We start from the raw sequence: 23,752 nt of genomic DNA, 5'->3' as shown, positions 1-23,752 counted from the left end.
CTGAGAATCGAACCGGACAGCGTCTTACTGTGAGGCGACAATGCTACCGCAGCACCACCACCGCGGGTTCTCACTGGGCTTTGGTAATCAACCCATTTGTAAGGACTGCAACAGTGAAACACGATGATCATAGTACAGTTATGGACACTTACTATAAATGTAGATGTTCGGGTGTATTCACTGTTGCAGTCCTGGTTTCCCTCCCTCCTCCCCCCTTCTGGTTCTCTCCTATTCTTTTTTCCTGAGGTACAGGCTGAATTGGATATTATTTGCCAAATTAGCATTTGGCTTGGCCTTTTTTCTAGGGGTTTCTGACTGTTTTGGCAAGAAAGACTGAGGAAGTGACATTGGCTGCCTCCTTTTGTATCAGACGCCTTGACGTCCTTTACAACCGATGGCATTTTTACTTACCTTTGGTATTCTGGCCAACTGAGGGCTACCGGGAGCCGGATAACCCATTTGTTAGGACTGCAACAGTGAATACACTTGAACATCTACATTTATGGTAAGTGTACACAACTGTACTTTCTTTAAATGTATTTAGTTTTTTTTTTTGAAGGTGTTCATTAAAGCAAAATGCCTTGAAAAATGTGACATAGGTTCAAATGGAGATGAGAATATACAATTGTATAAAAGATCATCCTACCAAAGATTAGTTTGCATGTAAGGCAAAAGATGGAAATACACATTCAAAAACTGTCATGTATGATAGGTGGAGATAATAGCTTTTTATCATAATGGCTACTCTGTCCATATTTTGGAATGTAAATGGCCTTACAGATATTGACATAAAGGAAAGAGTATTGAACTATTTTAAGAAATGTAGAATCGGATAGCAGTGCTGTAGGAGACGCATTTGGAAAGAAATGAACATATGAATTCAACAAAAAAAGGATTTCAGGATGGATATTCAGCAGAATATCAGGAATAGAGGACATGGGAGTAATAATACAGATTCACGAACCACAAAGGTAGTTAATAAGAAAAAGAAGAACCACTAGATGCCAGGAACTCCCCTTCTTTACGTCAATTTCACAAATACAGATTTTTCAGCAACTGCAGAATTAAGTAGTCAGCACCAATGAAGATAATCCAAAAAACAATATCATAAGAACAACGAGCTGGAACAGCAACTGATATTGTAACAATATCACAAAAACGTGATGCTGGAATATCAGCCAAAAAGCCTTTACAGAGTAATGAATTAGATTAAACCAAACATTTATATACAATACCAATTAATCAAGCAAGTAATTTACTGAAATTCTAATTATTAAAATCAACATTTCACATTCTTAACTCTATAACAAATGTTGAAAAACATATTACATAAATATTACATAAAATTCTTCCAATTACATTCCCTATTTAAACCCACGGGTTGTAAAGTATTATATTTTAAAATTAAAATCGATTCTTTCTTTCTTAAAAGGTATTTCACCCTATTCTCACTAATATATTTAGAGTTAATTTGTTCTAAGACCGTAACTTTAAATTTTAACGGAGCCCCTCCATGTTTAACATTACTATGTTCTCCCAAAGGACTAACTATTCTATGATTTTTTTATATCCCTTTTATGTTCTTTAACTCTTTCAGCTAAACTTCTTTTGGTTTCTCCCACATAAAATTTATTACATTCACATCTGATAGCATAAATCATGCCTTCACTTTTACATGTAAAACTTCCTTTCATTTCAGTTTTTTTTTCCATTTATTTCTTCAAAAGTTTTGGTTATATATATTGGCAAATAGAACATTTGCCACATGGCTTAGTGCCTGTGTCCAAACTTAAATTACCCATTACGCATTTGGAAATAAATGAACATATGAATTCAACAAAGAAAGGATTTTAGGATGGATATTCAGCAGAATATCAGGAATAGAGGAAATGGAAGTAATAATACAGATTACTAGAGGGGCTCCAATAGTGGTAGAAGAGGGAAAAAGACAATAATGGTAGATTTGTGGTAGTAAGATGCTATTGGCAAGGGAGGAAGATTACACTGGCAGTTATTTAGATTTAGCCTAAAACTGCTTTTGTAGAGCTTAAGAAAATTTTGGGAGAAGTAATCAGCTTTTTTGCTTACAGGTAGGGGCTAGAGCTTAATTTGTAATAGTGGGGATGTATCGGGAAAGACCTAAAAGGGAAAATATAAGAAAAAAGGTAAATTTCAGAAGGAATTTATGAAAAATGAAAATATTTGGTATGGAAGACAGGAATTCAATAGTAGGAGCTCAGACAGAATTTATATATTATTCCCCAAGGTACGATAGCTGGGCTAGACTGGACAGAAATTGTATTTCACAAGACTATGTGCATTTAGTTGAAAGCTTTGATGCACATCCAATAACTATTTCAGACCATGTACAAATAAAAACTAAGATAAAAATATACTGCATAATAATTAAGTAAAAATGAGGCACTGGTGATTTCCCACCTAGCTGTTGAAAAGGGAGGAATTTAAGGAATGGGCATTGGAAGTTATTCAAGAGTTACACTAATAGCACATAAAAACTAAAACACTAATAAAAATAAATAAAAGACAATACGAGAAGCACTAAACACACCTTTATTTATTTTTATTAGTTATTCAAGAGTTACTAAGGAAGTAGGGTTGCCACCTTTTCAAATGGCCAAAGTGGAACATTTTCGCGACACACATCAGATTTTACAGACCAACACATGCCCACAGTCAGTACAAAGGATAGAACTTTACTTTTTTGCCTAAATAAAAGCTTATTCTTGTAGCAGTTTAGTTGCTTATTCTGTTTCGTGTAACATTTAGGTATTTTAGATACAGAAATAACTATTTTATGCAACTATTACATAAAATATGGGACATAATTATGTCCTACAATCGCAGAACATTTGCCATTTTTAATATTTTTGGTAAGGACACAACTACCCAAAGAGGGACTGTCCATCACAAAGTGGGACAGGTGGTAACCCTATAAGGAAAATAGAAATTGCTTCAGAAGGCATAGTTAATGAGTGGGATAAGGTGAAAAAATAGGGTAGAAATGAAAGGAAAAGAGGTATGGTTAAGAAATTAATAGGAATTATTTAGAGGTACTGACAAAAGTTAAAGTATTGCAGAATAAGTAGAATCTCACAAAACAAAATAGGAGCAACTTCAGATTGCTAAAGAGAAAATAAGGCATTGTCTGAATAATATGCACGAGTTTAGAAAGATTACTGTTTAGCAACTATTTTTTTTTTTTTATAATAACCCAAGAGCACACAAACTTTTTGCACAACAGTGTAGGCAACAGCAGGTAGAAAAGGTCATTGCAGACTTAGCAAGCTATGATAAGAAATATAACCAGAGATTTTATAGAAAAATTAGAGATATTTTGGGAAGTTATTTGAAAATTTGTAATAAAGAAGAGGAATGTTGAAACATTTTGCTTTGTAGATGACTCAGAAGATATTTTTCATATGCCTATAATATTACATATTCAACACAGGATATTAATTGGGGTCTGTATTACATTCTCGAAAGCCGACAATGTCGAATCTGACACTGTCGACACGAGAATAGCGAAACTGCAGAACAACGAACAAGTAAATGGAAATCACCGTAAGGGGAGATTTCCATTTACTTCAATGTAATGCAGTCTTGGAGTTGCCCCCCTGCCTACACCGTTTAGTTTCTTTTTTTGTTGTTTTTATTTTTATTTTTTCTGAGCATTTGATGTTTTAACAGTTTGATCACTAAAGGTCAACCTTTAGTGATTCAGATTGTTAAATATTCGATGTTCTAATATAAGACCCTATTAATTATTGTTGGAACAATTTATATTTTTGAGTTGTTTGGTTAGCTTCTGGATTCAAGATATTCTTTTATAAAGATGACACTGCCACCTATCCCATCAGATTTGTGACAGTGAAAGGAATTATATCCTGGATATATATCCTAGAGATTTAAATCAGGTTTCAGCAGTGGTACCAAGCAGAAGATGCCTTTTAAATCATCCATTTTATTGTTGAGACTTCTGGCATTTAAGAAAGAGACCTTTACTTCTGAGTTTTTTATCTTGTGTATTTTTCACTTTTTTTTAATTTGAAGAAGTCTAAAGAGACAACTAAAAGCCGAAGTGTTGATTACGTTTATGAAATAAAGCTTATTTGAGTTTCATTGGACTTTTAATTTGCATCTACAGTGATTTAAGAGAGACTGGGGATGGGAGACTTTCTGTTGAGTACTTTTACTCCATAGAGAGAAAAGGGAAGCCCATCAGATACAAAGCAGTCAATCTAGTTGCTGTCTCACTTCAGGCTGACTGGCAGTGAATCTTCTCTGACACTGTGTTTGAGTGACAAAAGTTTGACTTGATAATCAGACCTTACAAGATAATGAGGATTTTGTTAAGCAGATTTTTTTTTTATTCTTGCTTGTTAGAGTGTTAGCAATCCCTCCAAATCCTTTTACAATCCTGCCATATCCTGCTAAGTTTTCACGGGGAAGGACCTTCTTTAGATTTTTTTCATTCCACTGTGAAAAATGGCCATGTCATAATTGCCCTTAATCCTTTTTAACTTATCTCTGCTCCTAGTTTTGCAGTCTAGCTGGCAGGACATTGTCACAGTTACCAGTTGCTAGGATGTTTTGGGGGTTGTCAGCTTGCATTATCCACCGAATCTTGTGTGGTTTAGTTTAAACTCGGGTTTTTGTCATTATGGACTCCTCTATCTACCCTAACATGGTGACTTTGTATGTGTAATTTACTACTGAAAGTGGGAGTTCTGTATATCATGTTAAGCGTATGAGGTTCTGGTTTTGTTGAGATTATAGTTTCTTTTGGTGTATATGAAGCTTTATTTAGTAAGTACATTCTTCAGAACCTCTCTTTTGTCTAGTGGTAGATGGATGCTCTACATATACTTTGTTTACACGAGAAAATAATTGTAAGTGTTCTCATGCAGAGGTATAGCTATAATTTACAGACATATAAATGCAGACTTACATATATTTCTTTATTCTTACACATAGTTACATTTGTATTTATACAGACAGTTAATGTTATCACATAAACATTTCATATATTTGTATACAGATGCAGCTCTGTGTTCAGATTTGTTTATGCTTCATTTGCATTATTATAAGAACATTATAAGTACTTGTAGTGACACATATTTCTTCTAGCAAATACATTCAGGTATGTAACATTCTTATAGTTTATTTTTATCTTTAGTATGACTAAAACAAAGCAGAAAAAAAACAAAGTTAAATTTACTGTTGAACTCTAGCCTACCTACTGCCTTGTCAATCCATTCGGCCACTTGGTTGGGCCTAGACTACCATAGGTCATTGTACCTGTGACAGTATTGTTTTTGTTTTAACAAGAAACATCTTTATTAAATTACCACGTATGACATAGGCAATCATACATTTATATAAATGAAAACAAACCATATTTACATAATTTTAGTTGCAGGCATTATACATTACTCAGTCATTGTCAGTCAAACCTTGCATAGCTCATTCGAATCTTGCCTTCTTTTAAACCTTGTTCCTCCTTTGCATGTATTGTTCCCACAATTCCCATTGTTTTTCATGTAATTTGCTCTTACCCTTTTTGTAAAGATCCCAATTCCAGTTGTTTTATCTCGCTTACTATAGTCACTACTTCTAGCACAGTGGTTTAGACTTTGTTTTCCATTTTCTAGTAATTGCATTTTTGAAAGCCACCATTATTAGACTTGACAACGCCTTACTATTTCTAGGCAATTCCGATTCTGTATCGTAGTTCAAAAAAATAATTTCCTTGGTTACACCAATTTGCTCCCCCAGTATCTCTGACAGAGTAGTCTGCAGGGAATCTTTAAAGTCTGCTAACTCATTACACTCCCAGAAAATATGTTCCCAATTGCTTCTTTCTTCCCTATCACACCTCCAGCATTTGCTATCTACTGAGGAAAATTTCTTTGGAGTCTACTTGGGGTATAAAAATACCAATGTAAACCTTCCAATCAAAGATCCAAAATCTTCTAGACTTTGTTGCATATTTAAAATGGGAGACATGCTTATATCCCCCTTGGTTTCTTTGTGAATTGCTTATCCACTCTCTCTTTCCAATCCTATGTAACCCCCATTGATTAATTCTTATATTTATCATGCAATATTTTGTATGCTGTACTAATTATTCCTTTTTTAATAGCAGCTTCTGTTCTAGATTCTACTAAAAACTCTACCAGTGTTGGGCTTTCACTTAGGATCCCTCTATTTCTTTCTGTTTGCCTGTACTCTGATTTGTGATAGTATTGTTGGCTAGAGTGAGTGATCCCTGTCGGGGATGACAGGTGCTCACCCATCTTCTGCCAGATATCTATCTTATTCCACTCATTCCCACTTGTGCACACCTGGATCTTTTCTTGCTATGAGTTACTAAGAAGGTTGACTATGATCTCCTTATGTGGCCAGATTAGAGCACAGCCTCTTGCCTTCACAGGTGTTGCTATCATTTGAAGTGCCAGAACCAGAATGAAGAATGTATGCTCAGGGCTGCGGTTTACAGGTTTAGAACCACATCCTCTAGGATGTGATATCACTTTAATCAAACCCAGTTAATCAGCAGGGGCATTAGACCAGGTATTGCTAATACTGGAAAATTTGGTTTTACCAAATATACTTTTGTCACTTACAAGTTTTTTTTTTAAAGGAATGCATTCACATTTCATTTATATGGTTAATAAAAGTCAGATTGCAGTAGTCATCATTTTTATATTTCTTACAATTGCTAGTGCTGCTGCTGTGCATTGCCTTAACTGCCTTTTTGTAGCATTAACCTGAATGTCATTTATACATGCCTCATGCAGTATAGCATCAGTATTAATGTTTTACTTTTGTGGGGGGGGGGTGCTTTTTGCAAACTAAGTATTCCTATGTGTGTACGATGACCTACAGAAGTGTAGACCCAGCTCATTGTAAATGACGAGTGCTTTGAGGTGATAAGGTGTACCAGATGATGTAAGATGGACTAGGATTATACTTCATGGCTGTGCAAACTCACATGCATATGACTCCATTTTGCCTTTTCAAACATAGTCAGCTTTGAGCGTAACTGAAGGTATCTGCTCATTCCTAAGGCATGCTTGGGACTGCTGAGGGCTGTTTTAGTCTCAAGATGCTGTCTGCAACATGTTCACATGAATCCAAGACCATGTTCATGAGTAGCCAAGGCCAACTTGTAGTATATGCATAAGTGACCGTACACTTTAGTGTATTACTGAGATTCAGAGATAAATTTTTAATGGGCCTAATTTGCATACAAAACACATAAATTATGCCAGGCATAGATTTCCCCTGAACAGGTCTATATTAGAACATTGAAGTATCACTACATCGAATGTTCTAATATCGAACCATTTCACTCGAAGCACCACAACATCGAACACTCAGAACAGTGAATTTTTTTCCCAGGGAAAAAATTTGCTGTGCCAACAAACATACACACAACACAAGCACACCAAACAACATAATCCACACACATACACTTCACAAAACCCTACACTAAATCATACATACACTACTAGCTATCCACTTACTTTAACCCAACCCCTACCCTAAAGTCAGTAACTACCGCACACTCACCTTACCCGCTCCCTAACCCTAAGGTTCCTATTGCACACTCACCTTCGTTCACACACTTATCTTAACCCGGTCCATAACCTTTGCTCCACAGTCGAGGAAATAGCGAAGCTGCAGAAACGGCCCAACGAATACTTTCCCTAGGAAAGTATTCGATATTCTGCAGCTTTGCTATTTTCAGCGTTCGATGCAAAGGGTTCGATATTAGTACATTCGAAGTAGTAATACTTTGATGTACTAATATAGACCCCCCCCCCTCAACAGCATGAAGGGAACAGAATGCAAGTATAGGACCTTGAGGTGGTCTGCATAGGACATGTTATCTTATGCCCTGTATTATTTTAGTGAGGAACCTCTGGACATTCCAGTTCTTGGATGTGCCTGGTTAGGTGTATATCAAAGGAGGTATTATACTGAGGGATAGTTCTGATGAATGCCAAATACAGTGGAACAATGGCCTCCTTGTAACTATATTCCATACCTTTGTTTATGTTGCATAACATAGAATGATTTTCTCACTGTTGTAGACACATGATGGTCAAAGGCTGGATTACTGTATCCAAGTGTCTGACTACTGGATCAGCTCTTAGGGTTGTGCTCTTAGGGTTGTGCTGTCAATATGATAGTTACCAGGAATGGATGACTTCCTGTAAGATACTGTTATGCATTTCTTGGCATTTAGTTTTAGTCCATGGCTCTGGCACCAGTTATTTGTCTGGCTCAGCCCTTCCTGGAGAGCATTTGTGTAGGTGGGTATTCTATGACTGCTGCTAATTTGCAGTCATCTATAAATTTAGTTAGATAGCGCCCATTGACACTGGCCGTGCCTTCAGAGAAGTATATGCCAAAATGGTATTGTGTCAAATGCGTTGGCCAGGTCAAAGTAGGCAGTATGAAGCATTTTGCCATCATCCATTGCATTGTTGACCTTCTCAAAGAAGTCCACCAGGTTGAGTAGGCATGACCTGCCCCCAGGGAAACCAAACTGGGTTGGGTTGAGTCTAATGTCTGGAGGTTTCCATTGTCATTATTGATCATCTCCATTATAGTTCTTTCCATGGCTTTGCATATGAGACTAGTGAGACTTATGGATCTTTTATTTCCATGGTCTGTAGATGGCCCACCTTTGTGCAGAGGGATAACTGTTGCTGTTTTCCATTTGTGAGGCACAAAGCTTATTTGTAGGCTACAGTTAAATAGCAATTCTAGAGGGCCTGATAGGTCATGTTTCGTGCTATTTAGAAGGCATGTTGGGATATTGTCGGGGACCACTGAAGCAGTGTTCCTGGCTTTTGAGCATTAAGGACCTGTTCCTAGTGATGATAGGGAGAGTTATATTTGATGGTATTTCCTGAGGGGAAGTTGAGGGGGGGGAGAGGGGTAAAGTTGGAACTGAATTTGTTGGCCAGTAGGTTTGCTATATCTTGCTCAGTATGGGTGGCTGCCTTAACAGTGAGCTGTGCACACAGTTGTGTATTGCCTTTGAGGTTACAGACATAGCTAAACATGCCTTGCGGTTGTCTTTGGCCTGGGAGGCCACATTTACCTCAAGTTTGACTTTGGTAGACTTTATTTGTCCTCTGAGGTGTTTGTTTAGTTTGAGTGTGCTTTTATCTTGCTGGGTGCTACACCTCCTAATTTTTACTACAGTTTTCTTCCTTCTGTTATACAGCCTAGGGTGCCATGTTTTTTGAGTTAGTTTTGTACTTCTCATGGTGGGTACAGCTGCCTCTGTGCAGCTATTAACATGCTTGTATGGGGTTTCTGTGAACAGTTCTGCATAGGCAGGAGTGTTCTCAGGGTTTATGTGGGCTTGAAATTTTTCCAGGCTATCACTTAATAATAGGAAATTAGTCCTAGAGTAGTTCCTGAGTATTCCAGGCTTAGCTGGGTTCCAGGATTTACTTTTGCTTCAAAGGTAACCATTTTGTGGTCTGAGCTTACCAGAGAAGACATTACACTAAGGGGTGTGCAGCACTCTCCCCATATTAGTGAGGACCAGATCTAGTGTGTTTCTACCCCTGGTCAGTGTATTGACAATCTGGTCTAGGGTGCTTGTATTTAAAAAATAGAGAAATCTCTGTGCCTATATGTTTGGTGTCGTATATGATTTCCAATTAATAGTGGGGCAAATTGCCCATGAATATGGTGTTTGGTTGGATGGTGAGCATTTCCAGTAAGTTTAAATATGTATTATGGGACTATAGTTTGCAAAGAAGTGGTATGGGATTTTGCTGATGGTGATTTGAACATGGAGAAGCTCAAGTACATTGTCCTGTTTGACCAGCCTTGAGGCATACTTATTTCTGATGTAAATCGAGATACGTCCCTGTATGTGTAGTAGCTGGTCTAAATGTGGGGAAGGCATTATAGCCTTACACTGCCCGTGTTCTTTCCATGGCTTTAAACCATGTGTCAGTGACTGCAGAGATGTCAGCATTCTCTAGAGTGAAGAGAAGTTCCAGGGAATGGAGTTTTAGTTTAGACTCCTAGCATTGAGCAGTAACACCTTTAGATTTTCTTGGTTTTGATTTCCTATGTTGGAAGTACTTTCATTTTGGCATTGCTTAAAAATGCACTATGGGAAAAGATAATGTTTTAGCTAATGTTTGAAAGCCTAGAGGGGAGAGTTCAGACTTATCCTGGTAAAGCAGCATGGTCTGTTGACCATTTCCTTCAATGCTGACCAATATTGCACCCCCTTTAGAATGACACCAGAAACTAAGCCAATTATTAAAGTCAGTCATCTTCTGTTTGTGTTGTGGCATCATCCTTGGAGAAGGTAAAATGCTGCTCAATGCTATACTCATACTAGCCTGGGACACATATTCTGAGAGCTCCATGATGTCTCCCTTCATATAGTCTAGGGAGGTATGTCTCATGTCATTTACACCCACATGGACTATGACTGAGTCATACTGGTACTTGTGGTCCAGTGACCGGAGTGTGTGCATAATGTGGTGGCTCATGGCCCCAGATAAGCAACTGACTGTGACTGTCTCTTTACTGAGCCTGGTGAGAGGGACATCCTTATGTCTCATAATGGAGTCTCCAATGACCAAAATGTTGCATTGTGTGGTGACTTGTCTTATGGACTTAGAAGTAGAGTCTCCATGAGATGTGGCTATATGTGTTGATGTGGGTGTTATATTTATGTGTAGTTCATCTAGGAGGTCTTTGGGGTTTAGTAAGATTACATTTAAGTGCCTCAGCATATGTGAGTGCAGTGTGTTTACTACTGACAACCTGATTGACATTAGGAGTGCTTTTAAGTGAGAATTTGCTTCCAGTGACATTGCGTAAATATTTCTTTCATAGGTAGGTACTAGGCTATTGGCCCTAGGGCCTATATTAGCCTAGCCAAAAGTTCCCTGGCTTTCGCCACCCAATAAAATTATTTCCTGTGCCACTGTCGAGCAGAGCCACAGAAGTGATCCCTGGGGTGAATTTCCTATCTCCCATCCAATCATCAAGATTTTTCTTGAAGAGTGCTAATGAAGAGCTTTGTTTGATATAGATAGGTAGTTTGTTCCAGAGTATGGGAAGTCTCCGGGACAGGAATCTATCCCTCCAGCATGTTCTGTTTATTGTGGTGACAAGGTTTAGGTCCCTAGAGCTTGTAGCTCATAGGGACTGGGATTTCTTTAAGTGGAGCATGTCTAAAAGCTCTGGGTTTGACATAGCTTTGTGTGTTAGGCAGAGATCGCCTCTGAGTAGGCGATATGTGACACAGTAAAGCTGCAGTTTTTTGAGACAATCTGCGTAGGGCATCTGTCTGAGGCCGGTAATCCTCTTTGTGAGGTATTTCTGTGGGCTTTCCAGTTGTTGTAGATGTCTTGAGAGGTACATACCAAAAGGGGCATTCTACTCTATAATGGGTCTAATGAGTGACGAGGAGGGGGGAACAATGACCTCTTTTTTCTTGGATGAGAAACCTTTTGTGATGAGGTGTGCCACGTAGAAGGATTTCCTGACTACTGTGGCAATATGATTATCAAAGGAGAGACTACTGTCCACCTGTGTCCCAAGGTCTCTTATCACACTTTCGGTATTAAGTAGACTACCGCCTATGTGGTAGTTCATAGCTACAGAGTTTTTACCAAAAGGGATGACAATGCACTTTTTGGCACTGAGCTTGAGGCCATGGCTTTGACACCAGGCATCTATCTCAGTGAGGCCCTTTTGTAGGATGTCCACATCTTTTGGAGTTTTGATTATAGCTCCTAGTTTGCAGTCGTCTGCGAATTTCGTTAGCCAAAGACCTTCTGTGTTAGCCTGTACTTCAGAGAAGTAGATACCAAACATTAGTGGACCCAGGACTGAACCCCGTGGTACTCCACTTGTCACTGGTCTGAAGTTGGATTCGGAGTCTGCTACTTTCACAGTGTGGGTTCTGTCAGAGAGCCAGTTGGCAACCCATCTTGTGACATAGGGATTTATACCTAGTTTAGTGAGTTTATCTATAATTCCAGAGTGGGGGATGGTGTCAAAAGCCTTGGCGAGATCTAGATAGGCTGTGTGAACCACCTTACCCTCATCTATGGCTTTGGTGACTGCTTCAAAGAAGTCTATCAGGTTTAGGAGACATGATCTGCCTTTTACAAACCCGAACTGGGTGGGCTCCTGAGTTTGGAGATTACCAATGTCATTGTTTATAAGTTCCATGATGATACAGCTAGACCGTCTTCTGCGTGGAGACATGCGTGAATGGGCATACCTTCATTGAAGGTTGTGCTTCAGGGCTGGCAACTCAGCACGTAAAAAATCAACTGCCAATCATTAGCGGACCGGAGTTCTGCTGTGGTGACCCCTAACCGGGAAAAACCGAAAGACACAACAACAACATTCCATAGCCTTGCAGACCAGGCTCGTTAGGCTAATGGGGCGGTAGTTTCCAGGGTCTGTGGTGGCTCCCCCTTTGTGGAGTGGGATAACTGTCACTGTGCACCATTCAGTGGGCACATAGCCTGAGGTGAGGCTATGATTGAACATGGTACGTAGGTGGGGTGCCAGTTCATTCTGTAGTTCATCTGTCATACTGTGTCAGTTTGCTTGAGAATAAACTGGTTGCAAGTAAATATGAGGCAGTATATACACTGCCTCAGGATGTCCATATTCACTAAGCTGGTAATGAAGATAGTGGGAAAGTTCATATCAATGGCTACAGGCCCTTTTTTATTAATTAGATGGTTGCACTGAGAATATAAATTAATGTCAGGAGTATGTCGTGTGCAACTCTGGGGGCAGTGTTGTCACTGCAAACTAGATGCCCTGTGTGCAACTAGATATTGCTGAAATTTCAAGGGTTCTTTTACAAGAAAAATATCAACTCCAGGTGTCCATGTCTATACAGGGCACTACCAAACACTTGAGGGGAAACAAATAAGTAGATCCTAATCATTTATGGATGAAGTGTTAGGGAGATATTCTAAAGTCAGGTTATATAGCAGCAAGTCTAGAAGTACTTATTGAAAAGAAAAAAAATAGCTTTGTCAAGATTAATGAAAAGGGGGGATTTGAGTGAATGGTTACTGCCTGGATACTGCTAGTGCTGGTCTCACTACAGTTTCATGCTGCTGGGATACAATGCACCTTTGCTTCTTCTCTCACCAGAAGCAAAACAGTAGCACCAATCCCAAGATGAGAAGTAGGCCACAGGCACTTTGGTGATCAACAGTCTTGTCTCAGATGATGCAAGGGTCTGTAAGCCTGTTGTAGCCATTTTCTGGTAAATGCCTTGAATAGCAACCAGACCAGTCAGGAAGGTCCAACACAGACACTCACTGCCAAATGAGGAACAGGAAGGAATCAATGCACTCTGCCCCTTCTCTCACCAGGAACAAAATGTAAGCACAGATTCCAAGCTGGGACCTATGAAGCAGTTCTTATGCTTTTGGTGATCAGCAGTCTCCAGGAAATATTGTCCCTATGCTCCTTCTCTCCCCAGGAGCAAAACAAAAGCACTAATACCAAAATGACTACTGACATAATGTGGGCTATTCAATAATTGGTGGTCTTGGACTAGATGTTGCAGATTTTAAAGGTAAGATGGAAACAATGGGTTAATATCCTAAGAGATGCAATGTGCACTAAGCAGTTAGATATGTAACTTAAGCTTTTAACTATCTATGTGGAGAATAACTCATTTTAAAAGAGCAAGACAGCTTGGAGGGGGTGGGCACTTTGTATTCTAGCTCTGTGAAATGCACTGGGATGGCCAGTACATTTAAATAGCTGAAGGGGAATGATCTCACAAATGATGATATGGTGGGCATATTATAATGCCTTTAGTGAATACTGTAAAGCTGTCATTTAGAAACAGAAAATCATTAAAGTAGCAGTGGGAATATTAAGTGATCACTGATAAAATCATTTACTTTGGTGTTATTTAGTGACTGCATGCTAGAAATGCAGTGCTTTAATCGTGAGATACTGAAGAGGTAAGGCTGTTTCATTGGCTCAGCCTACATGTCTTTACTTGGAAATTTCTGAGTGTCACTGGTGAATGAAAAATAACAGTATTATGAATACAAGACTGTGGTAGGGACTGGGGAAGAATGAATCTCTTAATAAACTAATTGCTTTACAGTTGTGAATGTATTTATGATAATGCAGACAATAGCACAACTTTACTTGGCTGCACTGAGATTTTGCATGTGTATTTTGTGTTATCTACATTTTTATGAGGACGGAAGGGATGCTTTCATTGTTGGATTGTTTGACTGATAATTACATGAATTTTTTATGACTGCAGCTTAGTTTTTGTGCAGTAATGATGCAGAACAAGGGATCAAGGCAGAGAAAGGACAACTTTAGCTAGGAGGAAAAACACGTCCTCATGGCAGCCCTAAGAACTTATGGTAATTGTCTGTTGGTTAAAGAAGGGCCCTAACAAGCTGAGAGGGCAAATGTCTGGAATCAAGTTGTAATGGACATTAATGCAGTCAGTGGAAGAAACCTTGCAGTAACACATTGCAAGAAGAGGCAAATTATATACTAGAATGTGCTAGAACTAGGGAGAGGCAGAATGCAATTATCCATAATAGTACAGGGGAGGGGCTTCCAACAATTATCCCCTTTAACACCAGATGAAGAATACCTCCTCTCTAGCCATGGGGATAACTATGACATTAATTGGTAACAACAGCATTAAAAACATCTACACCAAAGCTCATCTGCTCAGGAAGTTTGGTTTAAAAACCATAATATATTTATAATTAAATGCTAATGTGGAATGGTTACTTTAAACAATTGACAATTACTATTAATAAGTGAATGTTCCATATCTACACAGAATGGCAGTGAAGGCAGTGTGCATTGTAAGTGTTCTCCACACCTCCTTAATAAGCATGCAGTTGTGTCTGCTATTTGTATTAGTGCATGGAGTGTGGGGAATATTCTCTGATATTCAGAAAAAGATAAATCAAGTTAAGCTGTGCAGCGGCTCGAGACCTGACCTAGCTCTACTCAGTAAAATCTGCCAGTATGGACCAGCAAATGACAACAGCAGTGTAAAAGATTTGTTTCTGCCTGCTGTCAGTACTAATAAGGTGTTCCTTCCTGTTACAAACTTAGAAAGTAGCAGGATGTGTGTCCACCTGCTTTTTCTCTGAAACTCAAATGTATGTCACTATTCAATGACATCAGTCCTCACTAATTTGTCTGAAAACCACAGACTTTATGAGGAACACACCAAACAAGGCAAAAATCTGGACATTTTGCAGAAATCTGGACAGTTTCGAGGCTTGGCAGGGTGAATTTAAACATAAGGGACTGTGTTACACTGCCTTTCTGACAGCAGTTGCCAAGTGGCTAAGTGCTTTATGACTTTGAAAGCTGGTGAAACACCTAGCACTTTTTTCTTTCTTTTTGTACTTTAACTAGTAGTACATGAGGGTCTATGTTCAGCCACTGAATGGAAGTTCCATTGAATGGCTGAAGATTGAACTCTATCCATCGAACTTTCATTCAGCGAACGTTCATTTCATCGACTGGGAAAGTAACTAGTTGACCACCACTTCCCTGTCTGCCATTTTCCCCACTGTGTTGCAGTCTTGGAGTTGATATATATGTATGTATATATATATATATGTATATATATATATATATATATATATATATATATATATATATATATATATATATATATATATATATGTATATATATATATATATAGTTGGGGTGTGTGGGGGTCGAAGCCCTCCATCTGGGTGGGTTTGAAATCGCATGGTGGAGCACATGGGGAAGTGGTGGGCAACTAGTTACTTTCCCTGTCAGTGAAGTGAACGTTTGCTGTATGAACATTCAATAGATAGGGTTCGATGTTCAGCCGTTCGATGAAAGTTCCATTCGATGGCTGAGCATAGACTGTACATGGAGTAGATACAAGTCCATTCACTACAAAGAATTATGATTGGGTCTCCAGTCATAACCTTCAATTATGTGTTCCCAACATGGATGCCAACTTGTCTAAACATGGGCTAAACTCTTGGTTAGGCTTATAAGGCCCTCAGGGCCAATAGCCTAGCAACTTCCTATGATCCTATGAAGATTCACCTCTTGAATTTTGCTCTTGAGGTGAATTTCTTGGCATCCATGTCTTGAACACATAATAAACAAGTGACCCTATCGTAATCCCCTATATGAGTAATGTTTTCAAATCATTTTTTACAGGCTCAGCATCAGAAGCAAATAGTTTCACTATACCAATAAATTTGGAAGATATTAGCAGCAGAATGGCTATTGAAGGTGATGGTGATGATGACGATGATGATAACATAGTTTTATTTATGATAGCCTGAAGAAAGTGGCACTTAGTCCCAAAGTTTAGTGGCAGAATCTTGCACTCCACAAAATGTTAGTAACTCTGCTGTAAGTTACAGAGCATCACAAAGTAAAACACATGCTGACGTTGCACTCATTTATAAAGGGAGAAAATCCACGCACTTCTTTCTATACCAAATACAAACACGAAACAGGCACCAACACCAGGAGGTCAAATAAAATGATGTCCATTGCAAAAAACAGAGTTAACAGCCCTTTATTCACATTTATAGTTCAAAAATGAACTATGGTTGTTAAGCCATTTGGAAATACAGTCCCCATTTCCCCAGGCATCAGCCGAGATAGAATGAGCGTTTTCCATATTGCGGTCAGCAGCTGCTGACAAACAATCATCTGCATTTGTAATCCACTTTCTGGCGAGCGAGGAGAGGATATGATGTCATCTCATTTACCCAAACCATGCCAGGAAGGAAGAGCCGGTGTGTCCATGCATTCCTCCACTGCCTCTGTGGGGTCATACATACGAACACCTTTGTAATATCTCTGTCCACCCTAAACCTGTTTAGTATCTCCTGATTATCAAAATTACAGTAGATTATTCTCTGTTTATATCTTTGCCTTCTTGGTCATTGAGCACTGTTGGGTACAAGCAGTTTTGGCTCAACCAAAGTGACAGCATCTGCATGGATTACAAAGTAGATGGAATAGGCATGACTCCTCTTTATATACATCTGTGTACAGCATGGAAAAGCAGGAAAAATGAATTGTGAATCACAATACGGCAAGAAAATACTTCATTTGCATATTCTGCTTTACCTCATTTCTCATTTACATCTCATTGTGACTTCATTTCCTTATGCTTATTCACGGTCATCACGCCTTAGCATCAGTGGCCTTTATGAATTGTGGCTTTGCTGTACTCATTCATGGATAGCCTTGATGAGTTTTTATTACTCTGAATATCAGCCATAGTTCTTAGGGTGCCTGCAATAATTGTTATCTATCAAATCTTTGAAAATTAGTTCATGAAATGCATTCATGCCTACACTAAAATTAGATCCCCTTTATAATTATCTACCAAATCTTTGAAAATTAGTTCATGAAATGCATTCATGCCTACCGTAAAGTAAGATCCCCTTGATATAAAAAGATAATTCAGATAAGGTGGTACTGATTGTTTTAGTCTGCTTTTACTTTTGCCAAAGAACAGCTACAGTGGTACATTTTAACAGTTTCTCTTGGATGGCACAGAGGTGCAGCAGTTTATGTTGTCGCTTTACAGCAAGAGGTTCTCTAGTTTGATTCATGGCTGGGGTGCCTTCTGTGCGGAGTCTGCATGTCCTCCCTGTGTTCATTTGGGCACCCTCTGGGTGCTCTGGTTCCCTTCCAAGTTACAAAGACATGCATCTGACGCATTTCTCCCCGGGCCTCTGCTGAAAATTGGCTAGTTCCAAGTTGGAACTTTCCTTGTAAACAAATGTTAAATAAATAAAATCTGTTTATAGCTATATTGTAAGGCAGTTTAATACCAAGTGAGTATTTTCAAAATTAAGATGGAAAAATGTTTGAATCCCTGAACATTGTTGTGTACACATAATGGGTGGGAAAATATGAAAGGGAGGGTAAGTGACATTTAATGGGATTAAAGAGGGTATTCAAAACATGCTCAACCATATAATGCTCAGTTCTTTCTGCTGTGTCAAGAAAACCTTAATTTGTTTCTGTCTGTGTTGCATAAAATGACTAGCTCCCAGCTCTAGAAAGTCATTAACTGGAAGAGGGAGCATCACTCAAAAGGTGACTACATGCATGTGTGGTCCCATGTACTGCTTTGCTTTGAAAGTATTCAGGATTCTGTTCATGAGCTAGTGGCTTCTGCTTCCATTTAAATGGGTAAAAGTCAAGCTACAAATGGCAACTTCAGTGGGCTTCTGCAGTGTGAACAAGTTTTTTTTAACTTATTCCCTTGGCAAACCTTTAAATGTCTTGTCTCTGTAATTTGCAAAATATCAAGTAACATATTGCTAACGTTTAGTGACTCTCTGTAAAGTGTTGCAACCTCCTAATGTGTGTCTGTAACAAAAATAAATCATTTTGTACTTTCATCATGCCAAAACCTCAAACTGGTTGTTTGATATGACACAAAAGATAAAAACAATGAACATCTAAGCTGATCTTCCTTTCACAAGTTATATAGTTACATAGTTTGCATATTATTGACAAAACACAAATGAATATGCCAGTTTCACTTACATGTGTAGATGAGCTGCAGCAGGTATCACAAATCAAAATGGAGTTAGCTGACTTAGAACCAGTATTTTATTTGTGCAGCTGAGAAATTCTTTCGAAGTAAGGGGTAACTCATGAGCTGTAAAACAAATCTACATAAGTGAAACAGAACCTTAGCTTAAATACACCAATGTAATAGTTGATAATGCCACATTGTATCAACTCTGTTTGACTGCTAACATTATATTGTGTCAGTTTACTGCAAAAAAAAAAATCATCAACTTTGTGACAAATTAGAATCATTAAAGCTGGTGGTTCAAAATATAACAAACATGTAGTTAGTAGAATCTACAAAATACCAGATGGATAAAACTGACTCTCACAGATTTCAGAAATGGTATGAATCTAATCTTCGCTACAGTTGACTCTCAGATAGCCAAGTTTAATTATGTCAGCACTGAAATTAAGAGGCAGCAGCAGGTGTTGCATAAAACATTATTTGGATTTGGACATGCATTCACATTGGAAAATAATTAGTTTATTTCTGTGCCTGAAGTTTGGGACAATAATATTGGTTCTGACACACTTTTATGTAAGTTGCTTGCTAATACAAGGAAGGTTTCTGTGCATAAAGTAAAATATTATTATATTGCTTTCTTTGTACATATTTTCCCAACTCAAACAAACAGAATCCTAAAGTCTATGTTTGTTAACATCTCCAAGTTCATAGATAAAATATTCTAAATGCATCAGTTAAGAAGCTTTGGTTTAGAAACAGTTGTGTAAGGTGTTGGCTAATATAAGGAATATCTCTTTGGATGAAGCTAACATTATTCATTAGGTTGCTTTCATTGTGGCTCGTCTTGTAATTCTGAGGCTTGAAACTAAAAAAAAAAACAGAAGAACAATGAATATTGATAATCATTATTCTCCTTTAAGGTTATTTTTGCAGGGACAACCCCCCTGCAGCTCACATTTTGTAGTATACTGTAATACTTTTTTGCTTGTTGTCATTGACCACCTGGATAGACCTTCTGAGAGATTGCATGGTTGCCTGTCAGCTTGCAATGAGGGTTGAATTTTGTTAGTATGCCAATATTTTCTCTCTTTGTTGGATAAGCTTTTTTGTTTCCTGTGCTAGCTATGGTACTGAATGTATTGTTTTTTTTTTTCTGTGTGACCTTGTTAGTCATTGTTTTAGTTTGTTAGTTGGGATATTTTGCAGACACCCCAATGGTTATGGATATCAGCTGGGTACGACAACCCTGTGTTTCCAAACGTTAGCCAAACAGTCCATTCATGCTGTGCTGACGAGGCTATAAGAAGACTGAAACATGCATGTCCACAGCTAGCGGGGTTTGGTTTTATTGGCCTGAATTTGTCCATAACAGACTTAAAAAGAAAAAAGGCATATAGCTGAAATGCCTGATGTACTTAAGGGCTCATTTACATATATCCCATGTTACCACTAATACAAGAGGATGTTATGTAGTCCAATCTTGCCTTCATTCTTACCCGTGGGTTCTGAGCCGAACCTCAGCTCCGACTAGGCCATACCCTAGCTCAAAGTCTTCAATTGGCTCGTGGCTAAGAGGTATCCCATCATGCAACAGGTCTATTCCCCAGATCTCGTTTGCCGCTTGTTACGTTCAGACGTGGCTAAGTATACTTTTGATAAACTTTTGACTTTTGTTGCTCAAGAAAAAGCTATTTTCATAGCTCTGTGTGTGTGGTAGTAGTGTGCTACTGCCTTTGTTTTGTTTCTCTTGCTGTTTGTGGCCCTTCCTTTTTGGTATCCCATCCATTTTCTTTCTTCCCACGGGCTAGGCCCGTTTCAGTTAGAGGACCTAGTCCTCCCCAGTGTTTTCATGTGGTCTTTGGTTTGGTGCTCCATTCTGTTAGATTGTTAGTGTTGCCCTGTCTGGCTAGTGGTGTTATCCTGCCTTTGTTTCCCCAGGCTAGGCCCGTTTAAGTTAGAGGACCTAGTCCTCCCTGTAGTCTTCTTCCCGCCGGTCATTAGGCTGTTTTTAGTTAGAGGCTCTAGTTTCCCGCGCAGGGTTTAGTTGGGTCAAGTGTGTGTGTGTACATGTTGCTTTGTACCTGTGTCTGTACTCCTTATCTAACATGTCCAAGGATTCTAAGAAGCACAGGCCTTCGGGCTTTAAAAAGTGTATTGAATGCAACAATAAGATGTCTTTAACTGATGGGCACTCCGTGTGAGTGTACTGCTTGGGGGCTGTTCACCTCCAATAGTCCTGCTTGTTTTGTCATTCCTTCAGTCCTCTCATGTTACAAGAGAGGAAGAACAAGCTCATTTTAAAAGGACTGCTTAAACACTCCCTCGAGGAAGACTTGGCTAAGCCTTCCAGTGCCTTATCCTCTCCAGCTAAAAAGGACAGAAAGATTTCTAAGAAGCGCTCTCCGGCTCCATCTGTTTCTTTTTCTTCGGAGCCGCCAGAGAAAGTGGTTAGAACAGTGATGGGCACTCCGTGTGAGTGTAATGCTTGGGGGCTATTCACCTCCAAGAGTCCTGCTTGTTTTGTCATTCCTTCAGTCCTCGCATGTTACAAGAGAGGAAGAACAAGCTAATTTTAAAAGGACTGCTTAAACACTCCTTCGAGGAAGACTTGGCTAAGCCTTCCAGTGCCTTATCCTCTCCATCTAAAAAGGACAAAAAGATTTCTAAGAAGAGCTCTCGGGCTCCATCTGTTTCTTCGGAGCCACCAGAGAAAGTGGCTAGAACAGCTTCTCCTTCTTCGGTTCCATTGCCTTCGGTGCCGACAGAAGGTAGTATATTGTCTAAGTCTGTATTGGCTCCCAGCCTTTCGGAGCCGGTCACAGATATTTTGGTTTGGAGCCAGTCTCCAGTTATTCGACCGGTTTCTCCTCCATGCAAGTCTCCCTCTATAAGGAGATCCAGATCTCCAACTATATCCTCCAGGTCCCCGAGGACCCTTTCTGATGAGGATGTTAATAGAGTGGTGAAGAAACTGCTTCAGTCATTGGTGCTGGCCAAATTGATTTCGGCTCCGACCCAGTCGGCTCCGGAGCCCATAGCCTCTTCATTGTTTATTGTTCCTTCTCTGAGCCTTTCTCGGCCGTCGGAGCCAGAGTTGTCGGTTCCGTTGGGTGCCGTTAGGTTGGTTCCAGTAGCCTCGCCTGGCCTCTCAGTTCCCATTTCCACTCTGACTCCATCCACTAGGTTGAGGGTCCACAGTTCTCTGGTCGAACGTGAGGGAGAGGGCTCGGATTGATCTTCATTGGTTCCAAGTCTTCCCCTCGGTGCTTCGGCTCGAGTGAGCTTGGACCCGACATCTGCTTCGGACCTCATCTCGGTGCTGAGGGCTACTACTGTATCCTCTACAGTTAGCCGACCTTCGGAGCCAGGGGGATCAGCCTTTGAGGTTATGAGGAGCATGCTGGCCAGATCGTCAGCTGCATCCTACGGCACTGACACTCTGGCCCTTCTGGCACCGGTATCAGTTTCTGATCACCCTCTATCCCTGGACAGCGGAGACCCAAAGCCTCAGGATACCACCATGAGTGGTCCCCAACTTTCTGACGTTCCCCCAGAGTTTTTGCCTGAGGAGCCTGCCAGAAAGAGATTGTGTAAGAGGAAACACATCGACTCCCTGGATGAGTCTCTCATGTCGGACACCGACCTTGAGGAGTCAGAGGGGTCCCCCAAGTTGTCTTCTCAAGATATCTCTTTTTCAGATATCCTTGAGATCGTGAAGCAGAGAGGCGGCTGGCCCTCCAAATCCCCTTCTGATAAGGAGTCGGTGTTCCTGGAAGCTTTCGGGTCTCAACCCTATGCCTCTTGAGTTTCTTCCCCTTTCGATGAGCTACTAGATCTTGTCTGTTGAAAGGTGTGGGAAACTCCTGACACTGTGGAACCGGTCCCTAGGAGACCCAATAAGTTTTTGTCTGCCCCCACAGACAAGGAATATCTAACAAAAGGCGTTCCAGTAGATGCCATGGTGGTGGCAGCAGCCACCAAGAAGGAACTTGCTGAAACCTCGTCTACCGTCCATCCGCCTAACAAGGAGTCCCAGGCCATGGACAGGTATGGGAAGCATTTGTTTACCTCAGCGGCCTTTACACTGCCGTTGCTGAACTACTTGATGCATTTTACAAGGCTCCATAGACATCTCCTGAAAGAGCTAGGAGATTCTCTACAAGGTAATATTTCTGATGCAGTGGCACAGAAGGTCAGTGCACAGATGTGTACCCTAAATTCCCTTACCAACTCCTCCATGAGGCTGATCTGATACGCAGCCAACGGAGCAAGTAGGGCAGCGGGTTCTGGAGTCTCTCTTAGGAGACACTCCTGGATGCGCTTGTGCAATTTCGTGGAGGCCTTCAAGTCTACATTCACCAGCACCCCTTTTGATGGTTCGTCGTTCGGAACTAAGGTGAAGGACACTCTCACAAGGTGCGAGCAGGAAGGAAAAACCCTGTCTGCCATGGGAGTCCATTTTTCCATGCCTTCCAGACCTTATCCCAAAGGCCAGAAGGGTGGGAAAATGTGGTTCAGGAAGTCGCAGAGGTTTTTTCAGGACGTACAAAGTGATTCCCCCTCCAGAGGCAGGGGAGGGGGTGGAAATTCGGGCAGACTCTGCCCTAGAGAAAGAGGAGGCCCACGTAATAAGGGGGACTGTGATTCCTTTTGTGATTCTCCCTACCAGCGCTCCTGAAGGGAGGCCCGACTGTGTGTCTCTGGAGCCAGTCGGGGGTTGCATTTCTTTATTCCCAGAAGCCTGGCAAGACGTCACCCAAGACGAGTGGGTATTAAAGATAATTTACAAAGGTTATCATATTCCCTTCTCTTCTCCTCCACCGCCAACCAAGAGAATCCCAGACGTTCCACACAGTCACAGGGATTCCGCAACTTTAGAAATATAAAAGTTGCTTTCAAAGAAAGCCATCCAGCCTGTCCTCGCAGACCAAGTAGGATTAGGGACTTACTCCAGATTCCTTTTGGTGCTGAAAAGAACAGGGGACCTGAGACCCATCTTGGATCTCAGTCGATTGAACCTTCATATACAAAAGTCCAAGTTCCGCATGGTCACCTTACAGTCAATGCTCCCTCTGTTAGGGAAAGATGTGTGGATGTGCTCCATCGACCTCAAAGATGCTTACTAC

The sequence above is a fragment of the Protopterus annectens genome, chromosome 2.part0 (genome assembly GCF_019279795.1).
Source record: "Protopterus annectens isolate FY-2018-M chromosome 2.part0, PAN1.0, whole genome shotgun sequence".
Taxonomy (NCBI): Eukaryota; Metazoa; Chordata; order Ceratodontiformes; family Protopteridae; genus Protopterus; species Protopterus annectens.
Note: the sequence above shows the minus strand (reverse complement) of the source record.